The 18,604-nt window shown below is 38.5% G+C and overlaps 1 long non-coding RNA gene across 1 annotated transcript in view; it reads left to right on the top strand.

Moving 5' to 3' along the window:
- LOC103566537 (uncharacterized) overlaps positions 1-18,604 on the top strand; it is a 122,620-nt gene that overhangs the window by 94,340 nt on the left and 9,676 nt on the right. The gene's annotated exons all lie outside the window — the stretch shown is intronic.

Below are 18,604 nucleotides of genomic sequence, written 5' to 3'. Positions count from 1 at the left end.
CCCAGAAATACTCTGATAGGATCAGTTTAAACTCACATATATTTTTTAAGGTATTTATATGCCATACTCTTATGTATGAACGTTAACTGGTCCTGCTGAAAATGTGTTCCTTGGAATATTAGTGCATCCAAAGATATTACTATGTATTTTGTTTAAAAAATATTTTCATGGACCAGTAAACTTGGTAAATACTATGATTAAAAAAAGTTAAACCACATCATTTACTTCAGAATGACTCATTTCTCTACAACTGAATCTTACCAAGGGCAATAATGCATAATATGATTCTAAAAATTATCTACCCAGAAAACATTTTACCACAGTGGAGTCTGGAGTGGGTTGAATGGTGGCCCCCAAACAAACATGCCCTTGTCCCAACCCCTGGAATCTGTGAACGTTATCTTGTTTGGAATAAGAGTCTTTGTAGATGTAATTATTTTAAGGATCTTGAGAAGGGGACATCATCCTCGATTATCCAACTGGGTCCTAAATCCAATACAAATAGCCTTATAAGATAGACATACAGAGAACACACCCAGAAGAGGTTGTGTGAAGATAGAGCAGAGAGAGATGCATTCACAGCCAAGGAACGCTAAGAGACGCCAAAAGCTGGGAGAGGCAAACCAGCTTGTCCCCATAAGCTCCAGGGGGAGGGAGATGACTGTGGACTTTTGACATTGAACTACTCACTTCCAAAACTGGGAGAGAATAAACTTATTTGTTTTAAGCCACTCATTTTGTGATAATTTGTTACAGCAGCTCTAGGAGTGAATATACCATCTATGGTAAATATTACTATATAAATACTTAAACACAAATATCTGTTTTAAAATTGGTTCAATATTTAAAGAGTTGCATATTTTCTTTGATAAGTAACAATATATCAAATCTTAAAAATATTAACCCTTTTCAGATTTTCTCCAATATTTCCTATATTGATTTCTCTGTGTATAACATATGTACAGTTACATGGATGTATAATTTCTATCCATAACTCTGCTAATAAATGTTTATCTGAAGAATATGTCATTATATAATTATTAGCTATTTATTTTATTTTGTATAATAATAATCAGATAAAAGGAGCTTAATGTTTATATAAAGGAATATATTTTAGAACGTACTAGTAGATTTGGTAAAATTGTGTTCATTTTTAGCAGGAAGATGAGAGTTGAAAAAATATTTCTTAATTATAATAGTCTTTCGTAAGTTACAGGGATAATTTTTACTCTATTGTCTGCTTGGAAAAGAAATTCATTTTCTTAAAACATGACTTGTTATAGAGCCCTTGATGTGGCCTGCAACATTTGTATAAATGTGGAGGGATGTTGCCACACTAGGCATCACAGGACAACACTATGACAAAAACAGTGTTAGCAATAAAACGATAATAGCTATCATTTATGGAGTACCTATTATGAGATTGATACTGTGCTAAGTATTCTACATATATAAAATCTAGTCCTTACAAAATATTTGTAAGATGTGATTATCTCCACTTTCAGATCAGAAGTTAGAGTCTCCAAGAAATTAAGCAATTTTCCTAAATTTAAACATCTGGTATGTACCTAAGCAGGAATTTAAGCTCTGTTCTGACACCAAGATTTTATGCAAATTATTTCCAAATTTGCATTTCTATTTCCTTTCTTCATTGAGAAAGACCTGTATTCTTGCATTGAAATTACAGATAAGTCTTGGCGGTGGCTATTTACATCCAAAATAACAGAAGAAACCAATAGAAAAGGGTTGTTTTTAAACTCAAATTTGAGTAATTGATGAACAATGTGTCATTTCTATGACTGGAATGAATGACCGGATTCAGGAAGAATCCTTGTAGGCAGCAGTTCCCAGGCACAAAAGCCACATTATTCACTGTTGCATGGCCTTGATGACAGGGCTGTCTCCAGACTTGGAATGCAACCCACAATGTACACATTTGACAAAAATTAAATATTTTTTAAAGGAACACACAGATAAACAACTTTCTTCTTAATATATGATTAAAACAGAGGTCAAAAGGAACATATTCTTAAGCACCTTTCTTATTTGTAAGCAATCCTTTAGAAAATAATTTCCTATGAAGACATAAAGGAGATGTCATCTGCTTTTCCCTTCTGAGGGCCCTAGGCTCATTCACAGCTTCTTGTCCATTTGGAATCATCCTATTCTAATGGTTATTAATAACAAGTCCCTATTCCCCAGCAAACACTTTTTCAATAAAGTAGAAGAAAGAATCTCATTTTCCTCCCATTTAGACAAATCTTTCTTACTAAACGTGAAACTCTGGCCAAGCTAAGTAATGAGTAAATGTTGGGTTCTGAGCTTTTATCTCCAGCTGGCAAAAGGAAACACATAACCTCAAGGCTATATGATTGTTGTGAGGGGTAAATAATTAACATGTGATAAATGTACTGTACTGTACTGATAGCTAATAGGGGTGCAATTAATCATCTTTCTACTGTGCATCTGTATTATCATCTTTCTAGAATCAGCAAAATCTTGTGTATAATCTACACTCCAATGACACTAATTCTCCACTTTGCAAGAATGAGCTAGCCTTTCTTCCTTCTTGGCTAATTATTGGTCTTATCAACTTAGCCCATCCTTCTTGAAATATTCTTTTGCATTGAATTTGTGACACCACACTCTTTTAAATTTATTTCTCTATTCACTACTTCTAAGTCTGTTTTGTAAGTTTATTCACCTTCATTTTGCATTTTAATGATGAAATACCACAACTATACTCTTCTACACTCTCTCCCTAGGTTATTTTATTCATATTCCACATCCACTTATCAATGGCCATCTGTTCAGCATTGTCTATCAGAGTGATCTGGTCTGACATCTTCATCAGAGAAGATAAAACAAGTGCTATTCAAGACGTACTCTTGCAGTTTTCATAATCACCTCAAACTTAACACTTAAGGAACTGAGTTCATGATAATCCACCACCCTTATAATCAGTGCCTCCTCCAATGGTTCTATATCAGTAAATACAACAAATTTCCATAACATTTGACGATGTTGAAAACACCATCGTTAACACCTTCTCCATCATCCTGTCTCATTTCCAACTGATTAAAAGTATTATGTCACTTCTATTCACTCTCAAAATATCTTGCTAATCTCTCACTTCACTCAGTTTTCACTGCTACCGCCCTAGTATAAACCATGATATTTTCTCACTATGCTGCTGCAAAAGCTTCTTAAAAGGAGTCTATGAGTCCACTTCTTCCTGTCATCATTCTTAGTGCATTTGGAGTGATCTTTAAAAAATGCAAATTTGATTGTATAACTATGGTTTATTTAAATTATTTAATATTTTCCCAAATTCTTAATATTGCCTTTGTGTCCAGCATGGTTTGGCCTGTCTTAAGGGCCAGTCTACACAAATTTCTCTTTTCTATTTTTTGTGCATTTCCATTGCTTTTCCTTTCACTAATGTAATGCTTACTCATCAATCACACCTCAACTCAATTTCACCTTTTAAAAGAGACCTCTCTGGAATTTCAGTACAGGTTAAATCCACTGTCACATAATCTCGCAGCACCCTGTATTCCAATTGCACGGCTGTTAAAATTGTCAGTCATTACATATGCATGCTTTTTTTGTAGTGCTGCATCCTACCCTCTAAGCAAGTTCTATGAACAGAGGCAAATATTTCTTTTTCGGTCAGCATTTTTCTCCAGGGTCTAGGACAATTCAAGCACATATTAAAATAACCATTTGTTGAATGAATGAATGAATTTCATCAAAAAATGGTGATCTTGGGGGCCGGCCCTATGGTGGAGTGATTAAATCCATGTGCTGTGCTTCGGCCGCCCAGGGTTCTGCCAGTTGGGATCCTGGGTGCAGACCTAGCACCGCTCATCAAGCCATGCTGAAGCAGCGTCCCACATAGCAGAACTAGAAGGACTTACAAGTTGAATATACAGCTATATGCTGGGGGACTTTGGGGAGAAGAAGCGAAAATAAAAGACTGGCAACAGACGTTAGCTCAGGGCCAATTTAAAAAATATATATACGTTTAAAAAAATTATAATCTTCCCAAGTGAACTGTTATTCCGATTACATCCTTAAATGTTCAACTGTAATGCCAGTCTATTCATAATGCCTTGTAGAGGAGCCCCTTCTTCTTTCATCAATTCTGGAAGAATTAATTTCTCCCTCTTACAACTTGTATTAGTCTGTATTGGAATACTTTTAAGCTGTTTATGGAAAGCTAATAGGCTATTTATAGGTTTTGTTATGAAGTTAGTAGAGAAGAGAGACAGTCATTACTTTCTGGGAGCCAAAGTAGAGGAAATGTCTTTATTGTCTATGCCGTGATGTTTATATTGTTGATTCTCTCTCTCTCTGAATATTCCACATTTAGAGAGACAAGAGATGAGTTGAAGAGAGGAATAATTGGATGAAAGATATCCCAAGAAGGTAGAATGTATTAGCTTCAAAAAGTAAGAAAACTGTAGCTTCTTTGAGACAGAAGCAGAGTCGAGTCCAAGGACATTGCAGCTCTAGGCCCAAGTTAAGTTCTAATTAATCAGAAGGAAATGGAAGAGTTTCTTCCTACGTTATCTACTTCTTGTACTTCACTGTACTTTTTTTCTGCATAATTCAAGTCTCAGCTTCCGCCTACTGATTCTGTGCTACTTCTCAGGCATATGATTCTTTTCCATGTCTTGAAGTGAGTTTTGTATGACTGTTGGAAAAAAAAAAAAAGATTATTTGGGAACATCTGGCAAATGCTCCCATAAATTATATTTGGCATGAATTTTTTGGCACATTTGGTGCTGCTGCTCATCTTCCAGTGATTTTAAGAGGCTCATAATTCCTCTCTTTGGTTCAGAGATGGAAAATATGGAGGATGAGATATTCTTAACCAATAGTGACCTTCCACAAACACTCCTGGCAGCTCTCAACATCCAACTGTGCAGAATAGGGCTTCTACTATAACCAGTTAGTATACATTCTTTATCTCCAAAAACGAGGGAGAAAAGCAGACTGTCATGTAATGGTGGCAACATGATCTCAAGTAACAAGAACAACAACAATGATCCTGTGACATGGACTGCAAAAAGAACTTTTGAGAAATTAAAGGAATCCCATAAGGAAAAACGCTTTGATAGGCCTTGGTTTAAGAAGAAGAAATCTGTGGAGACTTCATGAAATATTTACATTCAGAAAGAGAAAAGAAAAACATGAAGTCTTTAGAAGTGTTAGTATGTTAGCTCAAAAACATACATATACTTTTTCTTTATAAGTGTATGATATAAAAAGAAATATATTTGGTCTTTGGCCATGGTTCCTGACACAGAGCTCCTAAAACCCTTGACATTTCCTGGGTGACAGAGATTTTTATCATACATAAGGAGTCCCTTTGAGCATGTCTGAGTTTATGCTAATCAGGTGCCTAATTTTTGGGCCCCTAGATAGCCTCAGGCTAGGGTTAGCCACAGAAAAACCAAGTGATTAGAGAGTTGGAACTTTTAGCCATACCACCAAACTCTGGGAAGGAGAAGGGCGGGGGAGAGTTAAGCTCTATCAAAAGCCTGGAATAACAAGATTTGATGAGCTTCCAAATTGGTTAACACATCCACGAGCCAGGAGGGTAGCATGCCTGAGTTCCCTGGGGATTTAAGTTCCTGTACTCAGGACCCTTACAGATGTCCTCTGTTCCTCTCCATCTGGCTGTTCACCTGTTGCCTTTATAATACCTTTAGAATAAACTGGTAAATGTAAGTACATATTTTTTTGAGTTCTGCCAGCTGCCAGAGCAAATTAATTGAACCTGAGGAGGGTGTTACGGGGACCTCCAATTTATAGCTAGTGACTCAGAAGCACCTGGACTTGTGACTGGCAACTAAAGTTGAGGCGTAGATGTGTAGTCTTGTAGGATTGCGCCCTTAACCTGTGGGATCTGATGCTATCTCCAGGTAGATAATGCGGAATTGAGTTAATTGCTTGGTGGTGTTGGGAAAAAACCCAGAAACATTGTTACTTCTAATCTATTTGCATTCCTTACAAGATGTTATATCCCAAACTTCAAGTATTTAAACAGGGGAGTTTCGATTTTGTATTAAATAAGTAACTTTGAGACATTTTTTATTATTCTTATTTTTTGGAAAGATAGAAATCACTTTCATGCAAACACAGGATTGCATTATGAAGAATGATATCTTGGAATACAGAGATAAATTCTCTTAGACTTTACTTCCTCCCTTGATGGAGTACAAGCCTTTTACACCTGCAATAAACAACTATGTAACTGGACAGAATATATGAGACAAGGGTTTTCAAGCACTGGATAAAAAGCATTACAGAACTACAGCCCCAGAGGGGAGGGGAACTCACACGGAGAGTCCCATGACCACCAGCTTCGTGCTAGGGGAAAATTTTCTGACTGTTGTAAAGAGCAGAGCAGAGATCCTGATAAACTGAAAAAGCTGAGATAGAGTCAATTGCAGCTGAGACAGTGGGAATCTGGGGTTAGAGAAGAGGACTGTGCAGAGAGCCCCGTGGATTCTCTACAAGTTCACGACTAAGAATCACCCACATACGCACATATGTAGTAGGAGCCACCCGAAGTATTGCAGATAGAGGCTGCTGAGAAGAGTGGAACAGACAGCAGACCTAGAGTAATGTTGAGTTTGTTGGAGATCACATTTATACTCATGGCAACCATGAGACTCCAGAAAGGCAGCCAGGAGCATAATCAAGAGCAAAATCTACACTAGGCCCACACTAACAAAACCTAAAATTAAATCTTGATACTATCTCACAGAAGATGGAATTTGGAGTTTGAATGCCTTAAAGTTAGGAGGGCTTGGGAAACATTTAAAATCTCTACAGATCTTCACTAACAAAGCATAAAATCAGGTTTATACAAATTCAAAGTGATAAGATATAATTGATCTGACTATTAAAAAGAATCAACATATCTTGAGGAAGATAACATGACCACGTTCTCTACATTGATTGTGTTACCCAAAATGTCCAATAATTTTTTGGGGGGAGGTGGTGAGGAAGATTTGCTATGAGCTAACATCTCTTGGCAATCTTCCTCTTTTTTTGCTTGAGGAAGATTAGTCCTGAACTAACATGTGTGCCAATCTTCCTCCACTTTGTATGTGGGTCTCTGCCACAGTGTGGCTTGATAAGTGGTGTAGGTCTGTGCCCAGGATCCAAACCTGAGAACCCAGGACACCAACGTACAGTGTGCCAGTCTTAATCAGTATGCCATGGGGCTGGCTGCATCAATACTTTTTTAAATCACTAGAAATGCAAAGAAAAAGAAAATTGTAATTCATAGGGAAAAAGAAGAAAGCATTCTATATAAAGCAAATCCCAAAGGCCTAGAATTTGGACTTTATAGACAAACACAAAGAAGCTTCTATAAATATGTTTCAAAGGACAATAAGAAAATATAGTTTTAATAAGTGAATATATAAGAAGTCTCATCAGAGACATATAAACCATATTAAATAGCCATAATGAAACTTTTATAACTGAAAATTACAATAACTGAAAGGAAATAGTTCCTGGGCAGTTCCAGCAGAAGACTGAAGATAGAGTGAGGGAATAATTTCCAGAAGAAGGAAGTCAGGTCACAGGCTGGGTTCCTGGGAAGTCTGCTATGCAAATACTCTAGCTGGCAAGGTATGTTTTAGGATGTGCTCTTGGAATTAACACCCATATAAGGGAAGAGAAGGAAGCAAGATTGGACAAAGTGAGAAGTTGAATGGCTGCTCAGCTCCCATGAAGTCATCCATCAATCCTATAAGGAGACCTGGAGCTAGGGATGGCACTTCTGAGTGCCTCGAATTGAGGTGAGAAGGCAGAGACTTAAATCCCTGTGTTCATCAGTCATTGAATTCTGCCTGCCTTTGGAAGGAGGAATGACCTTGAGAGAGGCAGTTTTCTTTACCAGAGCCAATTTCTAAGAGGGCTTACAGCTGAGGACAGCTTTCCCATAGCACTCCCAGATGCTGGGTGAATAGATCCTGACAGGGAATCTGGGTGGCAGGTCATAGCAACTACCACAGTCTGTATTTGCACTCTCTTATCCAATTCTTTGCTTAATATCTGGAAGCAGCTACCCCAGGATTCCTGTGAGACTTTCTTTTTATGGGTCACATATCAGACAGAGGTTCTTGGGAAGAGTGACAGGCTCTGCCTCTGCATCTAGTGTCAAGACCACTACTGACTCTTGTTGTCTTCCTCCTCTACTACTGGTCTAGATTTCCTTCACCTTCAGCCAGCACCCCTGCTTGCTGTGGTGCCTCACCTGGTGGTGTGATTTAGACTTGCATCTCCTAGACAACTGAGCCCCTGGCCACCATGTTTACTTCAAAATTGGATAAAGTACCAAGACAGGCCAACTCAGCCACCTAAGTGCTAGATGTATGCCTACCTGCCCCCCTCACAGCAGCCTATCTCCTCCTGATGATCAAGGTCAATTACACCTGCCACAACGGTGACTCTTTTTGCTGACTGGTCCCCTGGCATGAAGAGCCTGAAGAGCATAGACGGTAGCCATAGTTTATAGTTCAAGAGGACTCTTGCTATGCTTCATGTGAATGTGTTCCCCCTTTGAGAACAAAGAATTCTAAACGTGCAGAACACAGAGCTGTGTACTTAAGAAGCACAAATTCCCAAATGGATCACTGGAAGTGATGGTAAGTAAAGAGATTCCTACTTTGACCTCTTGCTTCCTGCATCCATGCATCCTGCTTGTTATGGAAGCAACATAATATAACTGCCATTGATTTAAAAGGCAGGCTGCATTCTGCATCATGACACTCAATCCTGGTAAAGTATTTCCTCCGAGCTGGAGCATAAACTGTACCTTTAAGCAGACCATTCCATTATTTCATCAGGGTGACGGCTGCTGTTATTTGATATAAACAGAAGATCCTATGGTCGTGGGCCCACTTCCATAAAGTAATCCCCTTACTTTTCATGCTGTTATGCAGGATTCTGTGCCAATGGATCAAGCCCTCTGAAATCTCTAGGATAGTGGTGCGGGCTAAAGTCCTGTGGATAGGAAAGGCAAACTTATACCTGGAATATGTGACTCTTCCTGTCAAAACGAATGGCTGCCCTTCCAGCCTGGAAAGGGCCCAATGTAGACAGTTTGCCCCCAAGTGTCTGGTTGAGCTCCTCACGGGATGCTGCCATATTGTTAGGTAATCACTGGTCTCTGCTCCTGGCAGGCTGTAGGCAGGCTGCTTCCAGCCCTCTACCACCTTGGTTCCCTTACACATGCCTATTGTGCCAGCACTGAGGTGGTTCATGGCAAAAGCTGGCTGTCAGTCTGGACAAGTCATTTGTTTGCCTGGTCATCTATTGCCTCTTATGGATGCCCAATTCTGTTAGATCATCTTTACAATGGGTGATGTGAGCCACCACTGAACACCTTAGCGGTGCTTGTCCTCTCTCACTAGTATATATTTCTTACTACTTTGCTTAATGGTGCAGCTCTCGGTCTCTCCTGTGAAAATAGGAGGGTTTCCTGCTCTATGCTATATCCACTCTAACATTTTTACTACTCTGAGTCTTTTTATCCCTTTTCTGACTAACTGGCAGAAATTCTGGCATCTTTGCCTCCCTTAGTGTGGGCCATCACTCCTTTCATTCTTCTAGGATCCATCAGAGCAGTATGTGTGCACCATGTTCCTACTTCGGTCTTAAATCATGTATCTCAGGAGAGTGCTCTCATATTGACAAATTCTATTTTATAGAAATTTCTGGTGTGTCCCTTTTGATTCAACACCCTCAGATTCCTGCCTTATATGTATTGTAGGGGTTCAGAATATGTCACCTCAAAATATTCCACTTTGGCATATTATTTTGAATTAAAGTTACTTGAGAAACAGCCGGTGCAAGAAGGACACTCTGAACCTCTTTTGTCCTCCTGAAAACAGGAGATAAATCTCCCATGTGCAAAGTGTCCTTCCTGTACCAGGAGGGTAGAGGCAACCCTATCACCAGAGACAAGGAAGTGAGGGTTGAGAAGGCTGTGTAAACAAACCTTGTTACTTCATCACTATTTTACTACCCATAGCCCAAACACTTTGTCTCGTCAATTCTTCATAAATTTGTTGTTTGTTTGTCTAAAAAGTATAAAAGTTTCCTGCTCTGGTCACTTTGAGTCTTCTGTCTTTGTGGGCTCCCATATGGACGTACATAATTGAATTCATTTTTCCGCAGTTGGTCTATCTTTTTATTCCAGGGGAGTTTCAGCCAAGAATCTAGAAAGATAGAGGGAAACTTATCTTCCCTCCCATACAGTATTCTCCCAAGTCTTCCAGGTATTGCAAACTAGGTCCTTCTGTTCCTTTTGAGTAGAGTCTCTTTCCTCCTTTCGTAAGCCTAGAAGATCACCAGCTTTATTGACCTCGATGCCAGGAGAAAAGGTGGGGGCAGAACCTATAGTACGTGCATGTTGTCTTGAAAGACAGAGACCTATCATCAAGCAACGGACAGTTCTTGGCCTTACTAGGAAGTATTCCCTTAATAGGCAGGAACAGGTCACTTTTGCAAAACCAAAGAGTTCAAAGAAATCTGGGGATTCGAGAAATTTGGAGGCATTAACACAGATGTCTTGCTTTATGTGTGAGTCCATCCTTTCCCAGCTGGGGTCCGACACTTGGTACAGCAAAGCTGCCTTGGCTGGGAGTTTGCTCATTTGGAAGCTCAGCTACTTTTATCATGAAGCTCTAGGTCTGGTCCTCAGCTTTCTCCGTTCTGCAGCTTCAGGAGGAGAGAGTCTCTTTATATGCAGTCTGTGAGGCCCTCCTGCTTCCACATCTAGTGTTTAATTTCCAGTCAATCATCCTCAACCTTAGCAATAGCAACTCAATTCTATCATCGTTGTGGTTGCTCTTTACCCTACATTTCTCAAATGCCAAATTGTACCAGCTAATGCAGTCCTCATTCGTGGTGTAACATCACAATTCATAACTAGTGAAAGTTTTAGCATTTGCACTGTAATCTTGTCTCAGCACCTGTTCTATCTCCAAAATTCCATTTTAGCCTCTCCTTCATTGGACAATACCTGGCACCAAGTGCCATGATTTAGGTCCCCCAGGTAGCAAACTGTGAAACTGAAATTACCATGCAGCATGCTTATTAGGCAGTGTGCTTGGGATCAACATCTTGGAAGAGATGGAAGGTGTTGGCAGAGGGAGAAGCTGAGTTGTAGTGCATCCCTTAAGACAACTTGAGCCCTAGACTTGGGAGCTCTAGAACTGAGATATCACTGTGAGTTGTCTGGTGTTGGGGTGGAACATCTAGGGCTTTATCTTCCATCTTGATCTGACATTGACTGTAGGCTGCCTGTGAAAGGGATTCTGAACTTGGAATTGTGAATCCCCAAAGATGACTGTACCTGAGGGCCTTCGTCTGGCAAGGCACCCAGAAGCTGAGGAAATAATTCTCTAAATTCTGAGGGGAGATCTGGGTATCTAACAGTTTCTATCATAGAGTCCCTAACTGAACAGTGCCTAATGCTAAAATTAAAGAGGTGTCTCTTGTATGGTACATATATAGACACTAACTATGGATACTGTTATGCCATTTTAATTTTTTATTTCCCAAGACATCAAGCAAGCAATGTAGCACAATGCACCTCGGGCTTGTCTTTCTTTCTTTCCTTATGAGAATGCCATTGATTTTAGAAGAGTTTATGTAGCAATATGAAGCCACAGTGTGCAGGTTATCATGTACCATCTGCCTTTGCATCTTCTGAAATTCCTCTTTAATGGAGAAGAATGCTAGCAATCCCATCTTCAAAACGTACATTCCATGATGAGAGAAGAGCAGTCTGCAAAGACTGGGGTACTGATCAGAAATCAATCAGCAGTGAACTTGATACTTTTGAAGTGATAGAGTGGGAAAAGAGCCTTCTATCTACGTAAATTGCATTTAGAAAGCCTGCCTGTGCACTCAGTTTGAATTTAACACTGACTTAAGAGGAACCCACTTCTAGTTCCTAATAAAATCTTGAAAATTAAAATAAACTAAACGTCTAAAGTGCTGTTTATTGGACGTGCAGCAAAACAAAAGCTAGAATGTAAAATTTGACTCTGCGTTCCAGGGTGCACTGTCCCTCTTTCTTGCTTCATGCTTGCTGCATGGTGAGTATACACACTTATAATATTCAGCAAAAATATTCCAAACTATTAACAGACCAGCCATGTCTTCAGTGATGGTGGAAGGTATAGCTATGCTCTTAAGAACTGCAGGGACAAGCGATATCTGACTTACTCTGAAAATGACCTTCTGTGATTAGAGAGCAGAAAAGTTTGGAGCAGAAAAGTTAACCTTGTACCATACTTTCAAACTGAAAAATGCCTTAAACACTAGAACTTCGCAATCTGCCTTTTATTTCAAAACTGCTATCCAAAGCCTGGAGATTTCTAATAAACCTTCTTTTCCAAATATTTGTTGAGGGCTGTCATTGTAACTTTAAAATCCAAAATCTTGTGTCAAGCTTTTGTTTTTAAGTATTTTTCAAGTGAAATTTATAGAATTTCAGTTCCAAGAAACATACAAGAAAAGGGAAACATATTTGAGACCCTGTTATTTACTGAAAATGCAAGAGGACTTAGTAGCTGTTTACTCCATAGGAAAGACAATGTGAAAGGTTTCTGAAGAAAACTTCCCTATCTTGTATTTTATGTGCATCAATTAGAATTCCCTGCCACTCAATTCTTATCCTTAAACCCCAGCTTGCCTTCGCATGATACCAAAGAGCACACGTCACATACTTATGATGTGTATTATGTGCATTTACTGCAGTATACAAGAGTAGTTCAGCATGAAGATTAGGAACATAGGAGTTTTAGAACCCCAAATTCTGGTTTCAACCATCACCTCTGCCACGTTTCTCTCCATATATCAGTTTTCTTCAAACCTAAAAGGGATATAAGAATAGTTCCTTTCAGGCAGAATTTTTATCTGGATTAAATGGGTCAATATTTATAAAGCACTAACAATGAAGGTAGCTACTACTATCATTCAGTATAATTTCCAGTGTTTTACTTTTACAGAAAAACATTAAACCTTCATTTATTAATTCATACACACATGCCTGTGTAGTATGGTTTTAAATAATATCTTCATGAATTGAGACATATTAAGACTTTACTATTTGAAAAATGTCCTCTGCTATGTAAAGTTGGACCTATACCTATTATCCCACCCTTATATAATTAAGAAACTATAGACTTCCACAGTTACTTTAGTTATCTCCTGGCTTAATATGAGACAACTCTCTAAAGTAACTGGAAATAAATGAAATAAGTGATTAATGATAAAACCAATGGAGCCTGAGAGAACAGTGCTTGACGGATGGTGCATAAGTCTTTGGAAGAGTATTACAGCCTTCTATGTATCTGGTAACATTCAGAATGTTCAGTGTGAGCCACTTTCAAGAATGATAATGACTAAGCAGAAATTACCCATAGCTAAGTACAGAAGAATATCGAGAGATAAAAGCTCCATTTCATTTACAGTCTGTCTGAAGAAGAGAAAGGGGTGTTCTTACTGTATGGGACAACTTTCAGTCCTCATTCCTGAATTACTACCTGGGTTAAAGTTGTGAGGAGGCATATATTGGCTAAAGATAGGATGCTCTCGGGGCTCCTCAACAATGGGATTTGCTGCTTCATGAGTTAGTGAGCACCCTGTCACTGCAGAATTATATCCAAGAGCTGCACAGCCATTTGTCAAGACTGTTGGAGAGAAATTTTCTGCATTGGGTTCAACTGAATATCCCTGCAGGTCCGTGCGAATGATAAGGTTCTATGATTCTAAATCTTGTCAAGGTTATGCAGTGATTAAAGAGAGGTTATACTTATGAAAAATATAACTAAAAAAAAAAGAGCTTTGCAATAAAAGAAACATGACTTTTGAAGCTTCCTCAGAGGGGAAGTTTTTCATAGAGCACCTTCTGATATAAGACAAAAGCAAGCAAATGCCAGCAGAAATGAAGGGAGTCCAATGGGTCCAAGGCACTGATGTGAGGTACTGAAGACAAACAGCACAAGAAGAGATGTGCTGGGGAATGTTTCTTGACTTATAATGAGGACATCACTCCTCATCTTTAAAAAGAAATGCTGGCAGAGAAGAACATGACTGGAAGAAGGATGGGAATACAAAAGCAAGGTTTTCTGCATATATCAGATGTCAATAAACCAAATTCAGATAATTGCTATATATCGTTCATACTATACGTATATATAAAAGAAGCAAACTGTATAACACAAAATACTTGTGGTAAAAAAAGTTTCACTGTGGTATCTGCATTTACTATTGAATCTATCAATTTATATTAACTAAACAAATCACTGCGACATCCATTAGCTAAAAATAGATGCAATGACCATATGGTTAGGAGACAGAGTAATAATTTTATCGAGCACTTACTTTAGGTGAAGCAGATGCTAGATAAGTGCTTTAAAGGCATTAAATAATCTCCCCATAACTCAATGAACTATATGCTATTATCCTCATTTTCAGACTAGGTACTGGAGTATAGGTAAGTGACATTCACAAAGTTTGTAAGTGAAATTACAGGTCAACATCCCTGATGAACATAGATTTAAGAAACCTCAACAAAATCTTAGCAAACCAAATTCAACAATTCGTTAAAAGATTCATACACCATGATTAAGTGAGATTTTATTCCAGGGATGCAAGGATGGTTCAACATCCACAAATTAATCAACATGATACATCACATTAATAAAATAAAGGATAAAAATCATGATCATCTTAATAGATACCAGAAAAAGCATTTGGCATAATTCAATACTTATTTATGATAAAAACTCTCAACAAAGTAGATGTAAAGGAATTGTACCTCAACATAAGAAAGGCCATATACAATAAGCCCACAGCTAATATCATAATCAACAGTGAAAAGCTGAAAGCTTTCCTTTAAGATCAAGAACAAGACAAGGATGTCCACTCTTGCCACTTTTATTCAATATAATATTGGAATTTGTAGCCAGAGCAATTAGCCAAGAAACAGAAATAAAAGGCATCCAAGTTGGAGAGAAGAAGTAAATCTGTCACTATTTGCAAATGACATAATATCATATATAGAAAACTCTAGAGAAAAAGAAAAAGAAAAAGGAGGGATCGGACCCTGGCCGAGTGGTTAAATTCACATGCTCTGCTTCGGCAGCCCAGGGTTTCACCAGTTCGAATCTTGGGCATGGACAGGGCACTGCTCATCAAGCCATGCTGAGGCAGCATCCCACATGCCACTACTGGAAGGACACACAACTAAGAGTAAACAACTATGTACTGGGGGACTTTGGGAGAAAAAGGAAAAATTTAAAAAATTTAAAAAAAGAAACTCTAAAGAGGTCATCAAAAAACTGTTAGAACTAATAAATGAATTCAGTAAGTTTGCAGGATACGAGACCAATATACAACAATCTATTACATTTCTATACACTAATGGCAAACTATCAGAAAGAGAAATTAAGAGAACAATACCTTCTACAATTGCATCAGAAAGAATAACATACTTTGGAATTAATTTATCCAAGGAGATAAAATACCTGTACACTGAAAACTACAACACACTGATGAAGAAAACTGAAGATGACATGGATAAATGGAAAGGTATTCTGTGCTCATGGACTGGAGAAATTAATATTATTTAAATGTCCATACTAACCAATAGATTCTACAGATTCAGTGCAATCCTTATCAAAATCCCAACGGCATTTTTCACAGAAAGAGAACAAACAATTCTAAAATTTGCATAGAAACATAAAAAAGCCTGAATAGCCAAAAAAACTCTTGAGGAAGAACAAAGCTGGAGGCATCATACTAACTGACTTCAAACTATATTACAAAGCTACAGTAATCAAAACAGTATGGTATTATCATGAAAACAGACAGATGGATCAATGGAACAGAATAGAGAGCCCAGAAATAAACCCACACAAATATGTTCAATTAATTCACGACAAAAGAGTCAAGAATACATAATGCGGAAAGGACAATCTCCTCAATTAATGGTGCCAGAAAAACTGAACAACCACATGCGAAAGAATAAAACTGGACCACTATCTTACACAATATACAAAAATGAACTCAAAATGGAGTAAAGACTTGAACTTAAGATCTGAAACCATAAAACTCCTAGTAGAAAATATAGGTGGTAAGCTCCTTGACATTGGTCCTGGTGACGATTTTTTGGATCTGATCCCAAAAGCAAGGGCAATGGAAGCAAAAATAAACAAGTGAGACTACATCAAACTAAAAAGCTTCTGCACAGCCGAGGAAACCATCAACAAAACAAAAAAGGAACCGAGTGAATAGGAGAAAATATTTGAAAATCATATATCTGATAAGGGGTTAATATCCAAATTATATAAAAATCTCATATAACTTAATAGCAAAAAACAAACAATCCAATTAAAAAATGGGCAGGGGATTTGAATAGACATGAAGATGGCTAACTGGTACATGAAAATATGTTCAACATCACTAATTATCCAGAAAATTCAAATCAAAACCACAGTGAGATACCATCCCACGCTTGTTAGCATAGCTGTTATCAAAAAGACAAGAAATAGGAAGAGTTGATGAGGATGTGGAGAAAAAGGAACCCTTGTGCACTGTTGGTGGGAATGTAAATTGGTGCACCCACTATGGAAAACAGTATGGAGGTTCTTCAAAAAATTAAAAATAGAATCCCATATGATCCAGCAATTCTACTTCTGGGTGTTTATCCAAAGAAAACAAAAACAATGTCATGTCACTAGCAGTGATTGCACCAGCAGTAAACAGTACTCAAACTGGAGCCTGTAATACCATTTCCCACTAAACTGAATCTACACTACTTTGTGAATGGCTGATTTCAAATTGGTGAAAAGAAGGGAAAATGTGACCCTGGCATCACAAAGCAAAGGTGCTTTCAAAGACTCATGGGATAGCAAAGGACATAGGAACCAGGCTGAAGGAACTCCCTTTGGCAAAATTTGTGACAAGTTGAGCATTAAAAAAAAATTGCAGTGCATAAAAACTTATTGAATCACAGAAAGCCCATGAAAAAAACATAAAAAGAAACACTGAGAGTTCCATGGGAAATTCTGTCTAATTAATAAGACTAGAGTTAGAGGAATTCTTGAGCCATATAAAGTAACACCCACTCTGTTCATCGCATTTGCAGTTGTCCAAAAATGCCTTAGTTTTGCTCTTAAATAATGCACAAGGTTGTGTCAAAAACATAGCAGGACGATAGTGTGATTTATTGTGTCACTTTCCAGTTGTGTATTTTCCACTCACCATGGGTTATTAGAGGATGCACACAACTCTCCAGTGGTTCTCCTCCTTCTACCAGAAGGGTCAGCCATCAGCTAATTGTTATTCAATGAGATCTAAAAACTGATATTTTTACCAAACTAAGAGTACATTGGTTAATGGTAGATATTATTTTACTTGAGTCATCTGTTTTAAGTAACTTCAAGCTTTCACAAAATCATCAAATAAACTTATTACCAGAATATTTGAATCTTGTGAAGATTGTCTGCATACATACTTAATGAATTAGCACAAATATCATCTATTGGTCATTTGGGCTAAATTATCCCTACAGAACAGCCCCTGGAATAACTTCTTAAGTGACTACTAAAATATATTTTAAGACACAAGAAAAAAAAATACTGTAATTCACTAAACTGAGATTGATAGCCAAGCTATTATGAAAACTTAAAATTTACGTTAACAAAGAGCTACTTGGAGATAAATTGAAAAAAGAAAAGAAAGAATGTGTGTGTTGTCCATGGTATCCTGCGTAAGGAGCAGCCCCACCTGAATACAATGAGGTGGAAGAGAGATCTCAGTGTGCCCTGCATTCTCTCTGCTTGCCTCAGCCATGCCATGCGGAAGGCGATACAGTAGAGACGTGTTTGCATGGTGTCCTTCCTGACAACTGCCTCTTTCATTCTGAGACTGCAAGTTAAACAGACAAACAAACAGAATTATCAGCATGGAGGGCAGGGAGGAGGCTGTGCTCAGGTTTTTGTGTGCCAGGAAATCAAGAGCTGACAGTCAATGCACAGAGAAGATGAGGCATTTGAAAGTGAGTTTTTGAAACAGTAAAATGTGGAGTGAAAAACAATGAGCACTGGCTCATTCAACTCAATCGTGGCCTTGTTTGAGGGAGCCTTTCTATAATGAAAAGTGGAAAAGATAAGCTTCATTTCCTATCCCTCTTTGCGTGCTGAGTTCGGAATGAACTGTTTCTGAACTGGAAGCACTGGCAGGTTGGATGGCGGAGTCAGGTGGAGGTCTTCTTCTGGCCGCTTTCTGCTGACGAGCACAGCACAGAGATAAGACCATCCTGCAGCAATGGTGGGGCCATTCTTAGGGTTGCAAGGTGAGGTCACCAGCTTTGTGAGTATCAGGATCACATGGGCTCCACCCAAGGGCCAGAAGCTGCAGGTTCCATGCCTGGTCGGTGCTGCTTCCATATGCTCAAGAACACAACGGCTCTGCGGCGGCTGCCGCCTGCCTCCCCTGTCTAGCGCTCCGGCTGTCTCGTAGGCACCTAATTCTGTGTGTTGAACCCACTCCC

Source organism: Equus przewalskii, chromosome 4 (assembly GCF_037783145.1).
Source record: "Equus przewalskii isolate Varuska chromosome 4, EquPr2, whole genome shotgun sequence".
Lineage (NCBI taxonomy): Eukaryota > Metazoa > Chordata > Mammalia > Perissodactyla > Equidae > Equus > Equus przewalskii.
The sequence above is the reverse complement of the archived record's forward strand: the minus strand, read 5'-3'. Positions and strand labels throughout refer to the sequence as shown.